Source organism: Pan paniscus, chromosome 16 (assembly GCF_029289425.2).
Source record: "Pan paniscus chromosome 16, NHGRI_mPanPan1-v2.0_pri, whole genome shotgun sequence".
In the NCBI taxonomy this organism is placed as follows: Eukaryota; Metazoa; Chordata; class Mammalia; order Primates; family Hominidae; genus Pan; species Pan paniscus.
In genome coordinates this window covers 17,737,179-17,756,339 of record NC_073265.2, presented here as the reverse complement: position 1 = coordinate 17,756,339, position 19,161 = coordinate 17,737,179, and positions in this window count along the sequence as shown.

Below are 19,161 nucleotides of genomic sequence, written 5' to 3'. Positions count from 1 at the left end.
TCCATTCCATTCCATTCCATTCCATTCCATTCAGGTTGATTCCATTCCAATCCATTCCACTCCACTCCATTGCATTCCATTTCATTCCACTCCACTACATTCCTTTCCATTCCATTCCACTCATATTGATTCAATTCCACGCCATTCCATTCCATTACTTTGCATTCCAATCCACTCCAGTCGGGTTGATTCAATTCCATTCGATTCCATTCCATACCATTCTATTCCATTCCATTCCATTCCATTCGTGTTTATTCCATTCCATTCCATCGCATTCCATTCCTTTCCACTCCATTCCATTCCATTCGTGTTTTTCCATTCCATTCCATTCCATTCCATTCAGGTTGATTCGATTCTATTCCATTCCATTCCATTCGAGGTGATTGCACACCATTCCATTCCATTCGGGTTGATTCCATTCCATTCCATTCCATTCTATTCCATTCCATTTATTTCGGATTGATTCCATTCCATTCCATACCATTCCATTCCATTCCATTCCATTCCATTCTATTCGGGTTGATTCGATTCCATTCCATTCCTTTCCATTCCATTTGAGTTGATTCCATTCCATTCCAAAACATTCGGGTTCCTTTGATTCCATTCTATTCCATTGAATTCCAATCCTTTCGGTTTGATTCCATTCCATTCCATTCCATTCCATTCCATACCATTCCATTCCATTCCATACCATTCCATTCCATTCCATTCGGGTTGATTCCATTCCATTCCATTCCATTCCATTCCTTTCCATTCCATTCCATTCCATTCCATTCGGGTTGATTCCATTCCACTCCATTCCATTGCATTCCATTCCATTCGGGTTGATTCCATTCCATTCCATTCCATTCGAGTTGATTCCATTCCATTCCATTCCATTCGTGTTGATTCCATTCCATTCCATTCCTTTGCATTCCATTCCATTCGGGTTGATTCCATTCCATTCCATTCCATTCCATTCGATTTGATTCCATTCCATTTCATTCCATTCGTGTTGATTCGATTCCATTGCATTCCAATCTATTCGGGTTGATTCCATTCCATTCCATTGCTTTCCATTCGGGTTGATTGCATTCCATTCCATTCCCTTCAATTGCATTCCATTAAGGTTGATTCTATTCCATTCCATTCCATTCCATTCGGTTTGATTCCATACCATTCCATTCCATTCCATTCCATTTCATTCTGGTTGATTCCATTGCTTTCCATTTCATTCCATTGCATTCCATTCCGGTTGATTCCATTCCATTCCATTTCATTCCATTCCATTAAATTCCATTCCATTCGGGTTGATTCCATTCCATTCCATTCTATTCCATTCCATTCGACTTGATTCCTCTGCATTCCATTACATGCGGGTTGATTCCATTCCATTCCTTTCCATTCCATTCCATTCCATTCGGATTGATTGCATTCCATTCCATTCCATTCCACTCCACTCCACTCGGGTTGATTCCATTCCGTTCCATTCCATTGCATTCCATTCCATTTGAGTTGATTCCTTTCCATTCCATTCCATTCCATTCGCGATGATTCGATTCCATTCCATTCCGTTGCGTTCCATTCCATTCGAGTTGATTCCATTCCATTCCATTGCCTTCCATTCCATTCCATTGCATTCCATTCCATTCCATTCCATTCAGGTAGATTCCATTCCATTCCATTGCATTCCATTCCATTCCATTCCATTCGAGTTGCGTCCTTACCATTTTATTCCATTCCATTCCATTCCATTCCATTCCATTCCATTCCATTCAGGTTGATTCCATTCCCTTCCATTCCACTCCACTCCATTGCATTTCATTTCATTCCACTCCACTACATTCCTTTCCATTCCATTCCACTCATATTGATTCAATTCCACCCCATTCCATTATGTTACATTGCATTCCAATCCACTCCAGTCGGGTTGATTCAATTCCATTCGATTCCATTCCATACCATTCCATTCCATTCGTGTTGTTTCCATTCCATTCCATTCCATTCCATTCCATTCCATTCCATTCCATTCCAATCAGGTTGATTCGATTCCATTCCATTCCATTCCATTCGAGGTGATTGCACACCATTCCATTCCATTCGGGTTGATTCCATTCCATTCCATTCCATTCTATTCCATTCCATTTATTTCGGATTGATTCCATTCCATTCCATACCATTCCATTCCATTCCATTCCATTGCATTCCATTCTATTCGGGTTGATTCGATTCCATTCCATTCCTTTCCATTCCATTTGAGTTGATTCCATTCCATTGCAATACATTCCTGTTGATTTGATTCCATTCCATTCCATTGAATTCCAATCCTTTCGGGTTGATTCCATTCCATTCCATTCCATTCCATACCATTCCATTCCATTCCATACCATTCCATTCCATTCCATTCGGGTTGATTCCATTGCATTCCATTCCATTCCATTCCTTTCCATTCCATTCGGGTTGATTCCTTTCCATTCCATTCCATTCCATTCGGGTTGATTCCATTCCACTCCATTCCATTGCATTCCATTCCATTTGGGTTGATTCCATTCCATTCCATTCCATTCCATTCCATTCCATTCCATTCCATCCCATTCGGGTTGAATCCATTCCATTCCTTTCCATTGCATGCCATTCCATTCGGGGTGATTCCATTCCATTCCATTCCATTCCATTCCATTCCATTCCATTCGAGTTGATTCCACTCGATTCCATTCCATGCGGTTTGATTCCATTCCATTCCATTCCATTCCATTCCATTCTATTCCATTCCTTTCCATTCCATTCCATTCGGATATATTCCATTCCATTCCATTCCATTCCATTCCTTTCGATTTGATTCCACTTTATTCCATTCCATTCGGGTTGATTCCATTCCATTCCATTCGGATTGATTGCATTCCATTCCACTCCATTCCATTCCACTCCACTCGAGTTGATACCATTCCATTCCATTCCATTGCATTCCATTCCATTTGAGTGGATTCTATTCCATTGCATTCCATTCCATTCGCGATGATTCGATTCCATTCCATTCCATTGCATTCCATTCCATTCGAGTTCATTCCACTCCATTCCATTGCATTCCATTCCATTCCATTCGGGTAAATTTCTTTCCATGCCATTGCATTCCATTCCATTCCATTCCATTGGAGTTGCTTCCTTTCCATTTTATTCCAATCCATTCCATTACCCTTCCATTCCATTCCATTCCATTCAGGTTGATTCCATTCCATTCCATTCCATTCCACTCCACTCCATTCCATTCCATTTCAATCCACTCCACTCCATTCCATTTCATTCCACTCCACTCCATTCCATTCCATTCCATTCCACTCATATTGATTCAATTCCACCCCATTCCATTCCATTACATTGCATTCCAATCGACTCCAATCGGGTTGATTCAATTCCATTCGATTCCATTCCATACATTTTCATTCCATGAAATTCCATTCCATTCCCTTCTGGTTGATTCTATTCCATTCCATTCCATTCCATTCCATTCCATTCCATTCCATTCGGGTTGATTCCATTTCGTTCCATCTCATTCCATTCCATTCCATTCCAATCAATTACATTCCATTCCATTCGGGTTTATTCCATTCCATTCCATTCCATTCGAGTTGATTCCATTCCATTCGGGTTGATTCCATTCCATTCCATTCCATTTGTGATCATTCCATTCCATTCCATTCCATTCCATTCCATTCCATTCCATTCGAGTTTATTCCAATCCATTCCTTTCCATTCGGATTGATTCCATCCCATTCCATTCCATTCCATTCGGGTTGATTCCATTCCATTCCATTCCATTGCATTCCATTCCATTCCATTCGCATTGATTCCTTTCCATTCCATTCCATTCCATTCGGGTTGATTCCATTCCATTCCATTCCATTCCATTGCATTCCATTCCATTTGTGTTGATTCCATTCCATTCCATTCCATTCCAGTTGATTCCATTCCATTCCATTCCATTCGTGTTGATTCGATTCCATTGCATTACATTCCATTCGGGTTGATTCCATTCCATTCCATTCCATTCCATTCGTGTTGATTGCATTCCATTCCATTCCATTCCATTCGGGTTGATTCCATTCCATTCCATTGCCTCCATTGCCTTCCATTATGGTTGATTCCATTCCATTCCATTCCATTCCATTCCATTCGTGTTGATTCCAAACCATTCCATTCCATTCCATTCTGGTTGATTCCATTGCATTCCATTCCATTCCATTGCATTCCATTCGGGTTGATTCCATTCCATTCCATTTCATTTCATTCCATTCCATTCCATTCCATTCCTTTCCATTCGGGTTGATTCCATTCCATTCCATTCCATTCCATTCCATTCCATTCCATTCCATTCCATTCCATGAGACTTGAATCCTCTCCATTCCATTCCATGCGGGTTGATTCCATTCCATTCCATTCGATTCCATTTCATTCCTTTCCATTCCATTCCATTCCGTTCCGGTTGATTGCATTCCATTCCATTCCATTCCATTCCGGTTGATTCCGTTCCATTCCATTCCATTCCGTTCCATTCTATTCGGGTTGTTTCCATTCCACTCGGGTTGATTCCATTCCATTCCATTCCATTCCATTCCTTTCCATTCGGGTTGATTCCATTCCATTCCATTCCATTCCATTGAATTCCATTCCATTCCATTCCATTCTATTCGGGTTGATTCCATTCAAATCCATTCCATTCTATTCCATTCCATTCCATTCCATTCTATTCAGATTGATTCCATTCCAGTCCATTCCATTCCATTCCATTGCATTCCATTGCATTCCATTCCTATCCATTCGGGTTGATTCCATTCCATTCCATTCCATTCGGGTTGATTCCATTCCATACCATTCCATTGCATGGCATTTGGGTTGATTCCATTCCATTCCATTCCATTCCATTCCATTCCATTCTGGTTGATTCCATTCCATGACATTCCATTCCGTTCCATTCCATTCCATTCCATTCGGGTTGATTCCATTCCATTCCATTCCTTTCCATTCTATTCCATACCATTCCATTCCGGTTGATTCCATTCCGTTCCATTCTTTTCAATTCCATTCCATTCAGGTTGATTCCATTCCATTCCATTCCATTCCATTCCATTCCATTCTATTCCGTTCCATTACATACTATTGCATTCGGGTTGATTCCATTCCATTCCACTCCATTCCATTCCATTCCATTGCATTCCATTCCATTCCATTCCATTCGGGTAGATTCCATTCCATTCCATTGCATTCCATTCCATTCCATTCCATTCTAGTTGCTTCCTTTCCATTTTATTCCATTCCATTCCATTCCATTCCATTCCATTCCATTCCATTCCATTCAGGTTGATTCCATTCCAATCCATTCCACTCCACTCCATTGCATTCCATTTCATTCCACTCCACTACATTCCTTTCCATTCCATTCCACTCATATTGATTCAATTCCACGCCATTCCATTCCATTACTTTGCATTCCAATCCACTCCAGTCGGGTTGATTCAATTCCATTCGATTCCATTCCATACCATTCTATTCCATTCCATTCCATTCCATTCGTGTTTATTCCATTCCATTCCATCGCATTCCATTCCTTTCCACTCCATTCCATTCCATTCGTGTTTTTCCATTCCATTCCATTCCATTCCATTCAGGTTGATTCGATTCCATTCCATTCCATTCCATTCGAGGTGATTGCACACCATTCCATTCCATTCGGGTTGATTCCATTCCATTCCATTCCATTCTATTCCATTCCATTTATTTCGGATTGATTCCATTCCATTCCATACCATTCCATTCCATTCCATTCCATTCCATTCTATTCGGGTTGATTCGATTCCATTCCATTCCTTTCCATTCCATTTGAGTTGATTCCATTCCATTCCAAAACATTCGGGTTCCTTTGATTCCATTCTATTCCATTGAATTCCAATCCTTTCGGTTTGATTCCATTCCATTCCATTCCATTCCATTCCATACCATTCCATTCCATTCCATACCATTCCATTCCAGTCCATTCGGGTTGATTCCATTGCATTCCATTCCATTCCATTCCTTTCCATTCCATTCCATTCCCTTCCATTCGGGTTGATTCCATTCCACTCCATTCCATTGCATTCCATTCCATTCGGGTTGATTCCATTCCATTCCATTCCATTCGAGTTGATTCCATTCCATTCCATTCCATTCGTGTTGATTCCATTCCATTCCATTCCTTTGCATTCCATTCCATTCGGGTTGATTCCATTCCATTCCATTCCATTCCATTCCATTCCATTCGATTTGATTCCATTCCATTTCATTCCATTCGTGTTGATTCGATTCCATTGCATTCCAATCTATTCGGGTTGATTCCATTCCATTCCATTACTTTCCATTCGGGTTGATTGCATTCCATTCCATTCCCTTCCATTGCATTCCATTAAGGTTGATTCCATTCCATTCCATTCCATTCCATTCGGTTTGATTCCATACCATTCCATTCCATTCCATTCCATTTCATTCTGGTTGATTCCATTGCTTTCCATTTCATTCCATTGCATTCCATTCCGGTTGATTCCATTCCATTCCATTTCATTCCATTCCATTAAATTCCATTCCATTCGGGTTGATTCCATTCCATTCCATTCTATTCCATTCCATTCGACTTGATTCCTCTGCATTCCATTACATGCGGGTTGATTCCATTCCATTCCTTTCCATTCCATTCCATTCCATTCGGATTGATTGCATTCCATTCCATTCCATTCCACTCCACTCCACTCGGGTTGATTCCATTCCGTTCCATTCCATTGCATTCCATTCCATTTGAGTTGATTCCTTTCCATTCCATTCCATTCCATTCGCGATGATTCGATTCCATTCCATTCCGTTGCGTTCCATTCCATTCTAGTTGATTCCATTCCATTCCATTGCCTTCCATTCCATTCCATTGCATTCCATTCCATTCCAATCCATTCAGGTAGATTCCATTCCATTCCATTGCATTCCATTCCATTCCATTCCATTCGAGTTGCGTCCTTACCATTTTATTCCATTCCATTCCATTCCATTCCATTCCATTCCATTCCATTCAGGTTGATTCCATTCCATTCCATTCCACTCCACTCCATTGCATTTCATTTCATTCCACTCCACTACATTCCTTTCCATTCCATTCCACTCATATTGATTCAATTCCACCCCATTCCATTATGTTACATTGCATTCCAATCCACTCCAGTCGGGTTGATTCAATTCCATTCGATTCCATTCCATACCATTCCATTCCATTCGTGTTGTTTCCATTCCATTCCATTCCATTCCATTCCATTCCATTCCATTCCATTCCAATCAGGTTGATTCGATTCCATTCCATTCCATTCCATTCGAGGTGATTGCACACCATTCCATTCCATTCGGGTTGATTCCATTCCATTCCATTCCATTCTATTCCATTCCATTTATTTCGGATTGATTCCATTCCATTCCATACCATTCCATTCCATTCCATTCCATTGCATTCCATTCTATTCGGGTTGATTCGATTCCATTCCATTCCTTTCCATTCCATTTGAGTTGATTCCATTCCATTGCAATACATTCCTGTTGATTTGATTCCATTCCATTCCATTGAATTCCAATCCTTTCGGGTTGATTCCATTCCATTCCATTCCATTCCATACCATTCCATTCCATTCCATACCATTCCATTCCATTCCATTCGGGTTGATTCCATTGCATTCCATTCCATTCCATTCCTTTCCATTCCATTCGGGTTGATTCCTTTCCATTCCATTCCATTCCATTCGGGTTGATTCCATTCCACTCCATTCCATTGCATTCCATTCCATTTGGGTTGATTCCATTCCATTCCATTCCATTCCATTCCATTCCATTCCATTCCATCCCATTCGGGTTGAATCCATTCCATTCCTTTCCATTGCATGCCATTCCATTCGGGGTGATTCCATTCCATTCCATTCCATTCCATTCCATTCCATTCCATTCCATTCGAGTTGATTCCACTCGATTCCATTCCATGCGGTTTGATTCCATTCCATTCCATTCCATTCCATTCCATTCTATTCCATTCCTTTCCATTCCATTCCATTCGGATATATTCCATTCCATTCCATTCCATTCCATTCCTTTCGATTTGATTCCACTTTATTCCATTCCATTCGGGTTGATTCCATTCCATTCCATTCGGATTGATTGCATTCCATTCCACTCCATTCCATTCCACTCCACTCGAGTTGATACCATTCCATTCCATTCCATTGCATTCCATTCCATTTGAGTGGATTCTATTCCATTGCATTCCATTCCATTCGCGATGATTCGATCCCATTCCATTCCATTGCATTCCATTCCATTCGAGTTCATTCCACTCCATTCCATTGCATTCCATTCCATTCCATTCGGGTAAATTTCTTTCCATGCCATTGCATTCCATTCCATTCCATTCCATTGGAGTTGCTTCCTTTCCATTTTATTCCAATCCATTCCATTACCCTTCCATTCCATTCCATTCCATTCAGGTTGATTCCATTCCATTCCATTCCACTCCACTCCATTCCATTCCATTTCAATCCACTCCACTCCATTCCATTTCATTCCACTCCACTCCATTCCATTCCATTGCATTCCACTCATATTGATTCAATTCCACCCCATTCCATTCCATTACATTGCATTCCAATCCACTCCAATCGGGTTGATTCAATTCCATTCGTTTCCATTCCATACATTTTCATTCCATGAAATTCCATTCCAATCCCTTCTGGTTGATTCTATTCCATTCCATTCCATTCCATTCCATTCCATTCCATTCGGGTTGATTCCATTTCGTTCCATCTCATTCCATTCCATTCCATTCCAATCAATTACATTCCATTCCATTCGGGTTTATTCCATTCCATTCCATTCCATTCAAGTTGATTCCATTCCATTCCGGTTGATTCCGTTCCATTCCATTCCATTCCGTTGCATTCTATTCGGGTTGTTTCCATTCCACTCGGGTTGATTCCATTCCATTCCATTCCATTCCATTCCTTTCCATTCGGGTTGATTCCATTCCATTCCATTCCATTCCATTGAATTCCATTCCATTCCATTCCATTCTATTCGGGTTGATTCCATTCAAATCCATTCCATTCTATTCCATTCCATTCCATTCCATTCTATTCAGATTGATTCCATTCCAGTCCATTCCATTCCATTCCATTGCATTCCATTGCATTCCATTCCTATCCATTCGGGTTGATTCCATTCCATTCCATTCCATTCGGGTTGATTCCATTCCATACCATTCCATTGCATGGCATTTGGGTTGATTCCATTCCATTCCATTCCATTCCATTCCATTCCATTCTGGTTGATTCCATTCCATGACATTCCATTCCGTTCCATTCCATTCCATTCCATTCGGGTTGATTCCATTCCATTCCATTCCTTTCCATTCTATTCCATACCATTCCATTCCGGTTGATTCCATTCCGTTCCATTCTTTTCAATTCCATTCCATTCAGGTTGATTCCATTCCATTCCATTCCATTCCATTCCATTCCATTATATTCCGTTCCATTACATATTATTGCATTCGGGTTGATTCCATTCCATTCCACTCCATTCCATTCCATTCCATTGCATTCCATTCCATTCCATTCCATTCGGGTAGATTCCATTCCATTCCATTGCATTCCATTCAATTCCATTCCATTCTAGTTGCTTCCTTTCCATTTTATTCCATTCCATTCCATTCCATTCCATTCCATTCCATTCCATTCAGGTTGATTCCATTCCAATCCATTCCACTCCACTCCATTGCATTCCATTTCATTCCACTCCACTACATTCCTTTCCATTCCATTCCACTCATATTAATTCAATTCCACCCCATTCCATTCCATTACATTGCATTCCAATCCACTCCAGTCGGGTTGATTCAATTCCATTCAATTCCATTCCATACCATTCTATTCCATTCCATTCCATTCCATTCGTGTTTATTCCATTCCATTCCATCGCATTCCATTCCTTTCCACTCCATTCCATTCCATTCGTGTTTTTCCATTCCATTCCATTCCATTCCATTCAGGTTGATTCGATTCCATTCCATTCCATTCCATTCGAGGTGATTGCACACCATTCCATTCCATTCGGGTTGATTCCATTCCATTCCATTCCATTCTATTCCATTCCATTTATTTCGGATTGATTCCATTCCATTCCATACCTTTCCATTCCATTCCATTCCATTCCATTCCATTCTATTCGGGTTGATTCGATTCCATTCCATTCCTTTCCATTCCATTTGAGTTGATTCCATTCCATTCCAAAACATTCGGGTTCATTTGATTCCATTCTATACCATTGAATTCCAATCCTTTCGGTTTGATTCCATTCCATTCCATTCCATTCCATTCCATACCATTCCATTCCATTCCATACCATTCCATTCCATTCCATTCGGGTTGATTCCATTCCATTCCATTCCATTCCATTCCTTTCCATTCCATTCCATTCCATTCCATTCGGGTTGATTCCATTCCACTCCATTCCATTGCATTCCATTCCATTCGGGTTGATTCCATTCCATTCCATTCCATTCGAGTTGATTCCATTCCATTCCATTCCATTCGTGTTGATTCCATTCCATTCCATTCCTTTGCATTCCATTCCATTCGGGTTGATTCCATTCCATTCCATTCCATTCCATTCCATTCCATTCCATTCGATTTGATTCCATTCCATTTCATTCCATTCGTGTTGATTCGATTCCATTGCATTCCAATCTATTCGGGTTGATTCCATTCCATTCCATTGCATTCCATTCGGGTTGATTGCATTCCATTCCATTCCCTTCCATTGCATTCCATTAAGGTTGATTCCATTCCATTCCATTCCATTCCATTCGGTTTGATTCCATACCATTCCATTCCATTCCATTCCATTTCATTCTGGTTGATTCCATTGCTTTCCATTTCATTCCATTGCATTCCATTCCGGTTGATTCCATTCCATTGCATTTCATTCCATTCCATTAAATTCCATTCCATTCGGGTTGATTCCATTCCATTCCATTCTATTCCATTCTATTCGACTTGATTCCTCTGCATTCCATTACATGCGGGTTGATTCCATTCCATTCCTTTCCATTCCATTCCATTCCATTCGGATTGATTGCATTCCATTCCATTCCATTCCACTCCACTCCACTCGGGTTGATTCCATTCCGTTCCATTCCATTGCATTCCATTCCATTTGAGTTGATTCCTTTCCATTCCATTCCATTCCATTCGCGATGATTCGATTCCATTCCATTCCGTTGCGTTCCATTCCATTCGAGTTGATTCCATTCCATTCCATTGCCTTCCATTCCATTCCATTGCATTCCATTCCATTCCATTCCATTCAGGTAGATTCCATTCCATTCCATTGCATTCCATTCCATTCCATTCCATTCGAGTTGCGTCCTTACCATTTTATTCCATTCCATTCCATTCCATTCCATTCCATTCCATTCCATTCCATTCCATTCCATGCAGGTTGATTCCATTCCATTCCATTCCACTCCACTCCATTGCATTTCATTTCATTCCACTCCACTACATTCCTTTCCATTCCATTCCACTCATATTGATTCAATTCCACCCCATTCCATTATGTTACATTGCATTCCAATCCACTCCAGTCGGGTTGATTCAATTCCATTCGATTCCATTCCATACCATTCCATTCCATTCGTGTTGTTTCCATTCCATTCCATTCCATTCCATTCCATTCCATTCCATTCCATTCCAATCAGGTTGATTCGATTCCATTCCATTCCATTCCATTCGAGGTGATTGGACACCATTCCATTCCATTCGGGTTGATTCCATTCCATTCCATTCCATTCTATTACATTCCATTTATTTCGGATTGATTCCATTCCATTCCATACCATTCCATTCCATTCCATTCCATTGCATTCCATTCTATTCGGGTTGATTCGATTCCATTCCATTCCTTTCCATTCCATTTGAGTTGATTCCATTCCATTGCAATACATTCCTGTTGATTTGATTCCATTCCATTCCATTGAATTCCAATCCTTTCGGGTTGATTCCATTCCATTCCATTCCATTCCATACCATTCCATTCCATTCCATACCATTCCATTCCATTCCATTCGGGTTGATTCCATTGCATTCCATTCCATTCCATTCCTTTCCATTCCATTCGGGTTGATTCCTTTCCATTCCATTCCATTCCATTCGGGTTGATTCCATTCCACTCCATTCCATTGCATTCCATTCCATTTGGGTTGATTCCATTCCATTCCATTCCATTCCATTCCATTCCATTCCATCCCATTCGGGTTGAATCCATTCCATTCCTTTCCATTGCATGCCATTCCATTCGGGGTGATTCCATTCCATTCCATTCCATTCCATTCCATTCCATTCCATTCGAGTTGATTCCACTCGATTCCATTCCATGCGGTTTGATTCAATTCCATTCCATTCCATTCCATTCCATTCTATTCCATTCCTTTCCATTCCATTCCATTCGGATATATTCCATTCCATTCCATTCCATTCCATTCCTTTCGATTTGATTCCACTTTATTCCATTCCATTCGGGTTGATTCCATTCCATTCCATTCGGATTGATTGCATTCCATTCCACTCCATTCCATTCCACTCCACTCGAGTTGATACCATTCCATTCCATTCCATTGCATTCCATTCCATTTGAGTGGATTCTATTCCATTGCATTCCATTCCATTCGCGATGATTCGATTCCATTCCATTCCATTGCATTCCATTCCATTCGAGTTCATTCCACTCCATTCCATTGCATTCCATTCCATTCCATTCGGGTAAATTTCTTTCCATGCCATTGCATTCCATTCCATTCCATTCCATTGGAGTTGCTTCCTTTCCATTTTATTCCAATCCATTCCATTACCCTTCCATTCCATTCCATTCCATTCAGGTTGATTCCATTCCATTCCATTCCATTCCACTCCACTCCATTCCATTCCATTTCAATCCACTCCACTCCATTCCATTTCATTCCACTCCACTCCATTCCATTCCATTCCATTCCACTCATATTGATTCAATTCCACCCCATTCCATTCCATTACATTGCATTCTAATCCACTCCAATCGGGTTGATTCAATTCCATTCGTTTCCATTCCATACATTTTCATTCCATGAAATTCCATTCCATTCCCTTCTGGTTGATTCTATTCCATTCCATTCCATTCCATTCCATTCCATTCCATTCGGGTTGATTCCATTTCGTTCCATCTCATTCCATTCCATTCCATTCCAATCAATTACATTCCATTCCATTCGGGTTTATTCCATTCCATTCCATTCCATTCGAGTTGATTCCATTCCATTCGGGTTGATTCCATTCCATTCCATTCCATTTGTGATCATTCCATTCCATTCCATTCCATTCCATTCCATTCCATTCGAGTTTATTCCAATCCATTCCTTTCCATTCGGATTGATTCCATCCCATTCCATTCCATTCCATTCGGGTTGATTCCATTCCATTCCATTCCATTGCATTCCATTCCATTCCATTCGCATTGATTCCTTTCCATTCCATTCCATTCCATTCGGGTTGATTCCATTCCATTCCATTCCATTCCATTGCATTCCATTCCATTTGTGTTGATTCCATTCCATTCCATTCCATTCCAGTTGATTCCATTCCATTCCATTCCATTCGTGTTGATTCGATTCCATTGCATTACATTCCATTCGGGTTGATTCCATTCCATTCCATTCCATTCCATTCGTGTTGATTGCATTCCATTCCATTCCATTCCATTCGGGTTGATTCCATTCCATTCCATTGCCTTCCATTGCCTTCCATTATGGTTGATTCCATTCCATTCCATTCCATTCCATTCCATTCGGGTTGATTCCAAACCATTCCATTCCATTCCATTCTGGTTGATTCCATTGCATTCCATTCCATTCCATAGCATTCCATTCGGGTTGATTCCATTCCATTCCATTTCATTTCATTCCATTCCGTTCCATTCCATTCCTTTCCATTCGGGTTGATTCCATTCCATTCCATTCCATTCCATTCCATGCGACTTGAATCCTCTCCATTCCATTCCATGCGGGTTGATTCCATTCCATTCCATTCCATTCCATTTCATTCCTTTCCATTCCATTCCATTCCGTTCCGGTTGATTGCATTCCATTCCATTCCATTCCATTCCGGTTGATTCCGTTCCATTCCATTAAATTCCGTTCCATTCTATTCGGGTTGTTTCCATTCCACTCGGGTTGATTCCATTCCATTCCATTCCATTCCTTTCCATTCGGGTTGATTCCATTCCATTCCATTCCATTCCATTGAATTCCATTCCATTCCATTCCATTCTATTCGGGTTGATTCCATTCAAATCCATTCCATTCTATTCCATTCCATTCCATTCCATTCTATTCAGATTGATTCCATTCCAGTCCATTCCATTCCATTCCATTGCATTCCATTGCATTCCATTCCTATCCATTCGGGTTGATTCCATTCCATTCCATTCCATTCGGGTTGATTCCATTCCATACCATTCCATTGCATGGCATTTGGGTTGATTCCATTCCATTCCATTCCATTCCATTCCATTCCATTCTGGTTGATTCCATTCCATGACATTCCATTCCGTTCCATTCCATTCCATTCCATTCGGGTTGATTCCATTCCATTCCATTCCTTTCCATTCTATTCCATACCATTCCATTCCGGTTGATTCCATTCCGTTCCATTCTTTTCAATTCCATTCCATTCAGGTTGATTCCATTCCATTCCATTCCATTCCATTCCATTCTATTCCGTTCCATTACATACTATTGCATTCGGGTTGATTCCATTCCATTCCACTCCATTCCATTCCATTCCATTGCATTCCATTCCATTCCATTCCATTCGGGTAGATTCCATTCCATTCCATTGCATTCCATTCCATTCCATTCCATTCTAGTTGCTTCCTTTCCATTTTATTCCATTCCATTCCATTCCATTCCATTCCATTCCATTCCATTCCATTCAGGTTGATTCCATTCCAATCCATTCCACTCCACTCCATTGCATTCCATTTCATTCCACTCCACTACATTCCTTTCCATTCCATTCCACTCATATTGATTCAATTCCACGCCATTCCATTCCATTACTTTGCATTCCAATCCACTCCAGTCGGGTTGATTCAATTCCATTCGATTCCATTCCATACCATTCTATTCCATTCCATTCCATTCCATTCGTGTTTATTCCATTCCATTAAATCGCATTCCATTCCTTTCCACTCCATTCCATTCCATTCGTGTTTTTCCATTCCATTCCATTCCATTCCATTCAGGTTGATTCGATTCCATTCCATTCCATTCCATTCGAGGTGATTGCACACCATTCCATTCCATTCGGGTTGATTCCATTCCATTCCATTCCATTCTATTCCATTCCATTTATTTCGGATTGATTCCATTCCATTCCACACCATTCCATTCCATTCCATTCCATTCCATTCTATTCGGGTTGATTCGATTCCATTCCATTCCTTTCCATTCCATTTGAGTTGATTCCATTCCATTCCAAAACATTCGGGTTCCTTTGATTCCATTCTATTCCATTGAATTCCAATCCTTTCGGTTTGATTCCATTCCATTCCATTCCATTCCATTCCATTCCATACCATTCCATTCCATTCCATACCATTCCATTCCATTCAATTCGGGTTGATTCCATTGCATTCCATTCCATTCCATTCCTTTCCATTCCATTCCATTCCATTCCATTCGGGTTGATTCCATTCCACTCCATTCCATTGCATTCCATTCCATTCGGGTTGATTCCATTCCATTCCATTCCATTCGAGTTGATTCCATTCCATTCCATTCCATTCGTGTTGATTCCATTCCATTCCATTCCTTTGCATTCCATTCCATTCGGGTTGATTCCATTCCATTCCATTCCATTCCATTCGATTTGATTCCATTCCATTTCATTCCATTCGTGTTGATTCGATTCCATTGCATTCCAATCTATTCGGGTTGATTCCATTCCATTCCATTGCTTTCCATTCGGGTTGATTGCATTCCATTCCATTCCCTTCCATTGCATTCCATTAAGGTTGATTCCATTCCATTCCATTCGGTTTGATTCCATACCATTCCATTCCATTCCATTCCATTTCATTCTGGTTGATTCCATTGCTTTCCATTTCATTCCATTGCATTCCATTCCGGTTGATTCCATTCCATTCCATTTCATTCCATTCCATTAAATTCCATTCCATTCGGGTTGATTCCATTCCATTCCATTCTATTCCATTCCATTCGACTTGATTCCTCTGCATTCCATTACATGCGGGTTGATTCCATTCCATTCCTTTCCATTCCATTCCATTCCATTCGGATTGATTGCATTCCATTCCATTCCATTCCACTCCACTCCACTCGGGTTGATTCCATTCCGTTCCATTCCATTGCATTCCATTCCATTTGAGTTGATTCCTTTCCATTCCATTCCATTCCATTCGCGATGATTCGATTCCATTCCATTCCGTTGCGTTCCATTCCATTCGAGTTGATTCCATTCCATTCCATTGCCTTCCATTCCATTCCATTGCATTCCATTCCATTCCATTCCATTCAGGTAGATTCCATTCCATTCCATTGCATTCCATTCCATTCCATTCCATTCGAGTTGCGTCCTTACCATTTTATTCCATTCCATTCCATTCCATTCCATTCCATTCAGGTTGATTCCATTCCATTCCATTCCACTCCACTCCATTGCATTTCATTTCATTCCACTCCACTACATTCCTTTCCATTCCATTCCACTCATATTGATTCAATTCCACCCCATTCCATTATGTTACATTGCATTCCAATCCACTCCAGTCGGGTTGATTCAATTCCATTCGATTCCATTCCATACCATTCCATTCCATTCGTGTTGTTTCCATTCCATTCCATTCCATTCCATTCCATTCCATTCCATTCCATTCCATTCCAATCAGGTTGATTCGATTCCATTCCATTCCATTCCATTCGAGGTGATTGCACACCATTCCATTCCATTCGGGTTGATTCCATTCCATTCCATTCCATTCTATTCCATTCCATTTATTTCGGATTGATTCCATTCCATTCCATACCATTCCATTCCATTCCATTCCATTGCATTCCATTCTATTCGGGTTGATTCGATTCCATTCCATTCCTTTCCATTCCATTTGAGTTGATTCCATTCCATTGCAATACATTCCTGTTGATTTGATTCCATTCCATTCCATTGAATTCCAATCCTTTCGGGTTGATTCCATTCCATTCCATTCCATTCCATACCATTCCATTCCATTCCATACCATTCCATTCCATTCCATTCGGGTTGATTCCATTGCATTCCATTCCATTCCATTCCTTTCCATTCCATTCGGGTTGATTCCTTTCCATTCCATTCCATTCCATTCGGGTTGATTCCATTCCACTCCATTCCATTGCATTTCATTCCATTTGGGTTGATTCCATTCCATTCCATTCCATTCCATTCCATTCCATTCCATTCCATCCCATTCGGGTTGAATCCATTCCATTCCTTTCCATTGCATGCCATTCCATTCGGGGTGATTCCATTCCATTCCATTCCATTCCATTCCATTCCATTCGAGTTGATTCCACTCGATTCCATTCCATGCGGTTTGATTCCATTCCATTCCATTCCATTCCATTCCATTCCATTCCATTCTATTCCATTCCTTTCCATTCCATTCCATTCGGATATATTCCATTCCATTCCATTCCATTCCATTCCTTTCGATTTGATTCCACTTTATTCCATTCCATTCGGGTTGATTCCATTCCATTCCATTCGGATTGATTGCATTCCATTCCACTCCATTCCATTCCACTCCACTCGAGTTGATACCATTCCATTCCATTCCATTGCATTCCATTCCATTTGAGTGGATTCTATTCCATTGCATTCCATTCCATTCGCGATGATTCGATTCCATTCCATTCCATTGCATTCCATTCCATTCGAGTTCATTCCACTCCATTCCATTGCATTCCATTCCATTCCATTCGGGTAAATTTCTTTCCATGCCATTGCATTCCATTCCATTCCATTCCATTGGAGTTGCTTCCTTTCCATTTTATTCCAATCCATTCCATTACCCTTCCATTCCAATCCATTCCATTCAGGTTGATTCCATTCCATTCCATTCCATTCCACTCCACTCCATTCCATTCCATTTCAATCCACTCCACTCCATTCCATTTCATTCCACTCCACTCCATTCCATTCCATTACATTCCACTCATATTGATTCAATTCCACCCCATTCCATTCCATTACATTGCATTCCAATCCACTCCAATCGGGTTGATTCAATTCCATTCGATTCCATTCCATACATTTTCATTCCATGAAATTCCATTCCATTCCCTTCTGGTTGATTCTATTCCATTCCATTCCATTCCATTCCATTCCATTCCATTCCATTCCATTCGGGTTGATTCCATTTCGTTCCATCTCATTCCATTCCATTCCATTCCAATCAATTACATTCCATTCCATTCGGGTTTATTCCATTCCATTCCATTCCATTCGAGTTGATTCCATTCCATTCGGGTTGACTCCATTCCATTCCATTCCATTTGTGATCATTCCATTCCATTCCATTCCATTCCATTCCATTCCATTCCATTCCATTCGAGTTTATTCCAATCCATTCCTTTCCATTCGGATTGATTCCATCCCATTCCATTCCATTCCATTCGGGTTGATTCCATTCCATTCCATTCCATTGCATTCCATTCCATTCCATTCGCATTGATTCCTTTCCATTCCATTCCATTCCATTCGGGTTGATTCCATTGCATTCCATTCCATTCCATTGCATTCCATTCCATTTGTGTTGATTCCATTCCATTCCATTCCATTCCAGTTGATTCCATTCCATTCCATTCCATTCGTGTTGATTCGATTCCATTGCATTACATTCCATTCGGGTTGATTCCATTCCATTCCATTCCATTCCATTCGTGTTGATTGCATTCCATTCCATTCCATTCCATTCGGGTTGATTCCATTCCATTCCATTGCCTTCCATTGCCTTCCATTATGGTTGATTCCATTCCATTCCATTCCATTC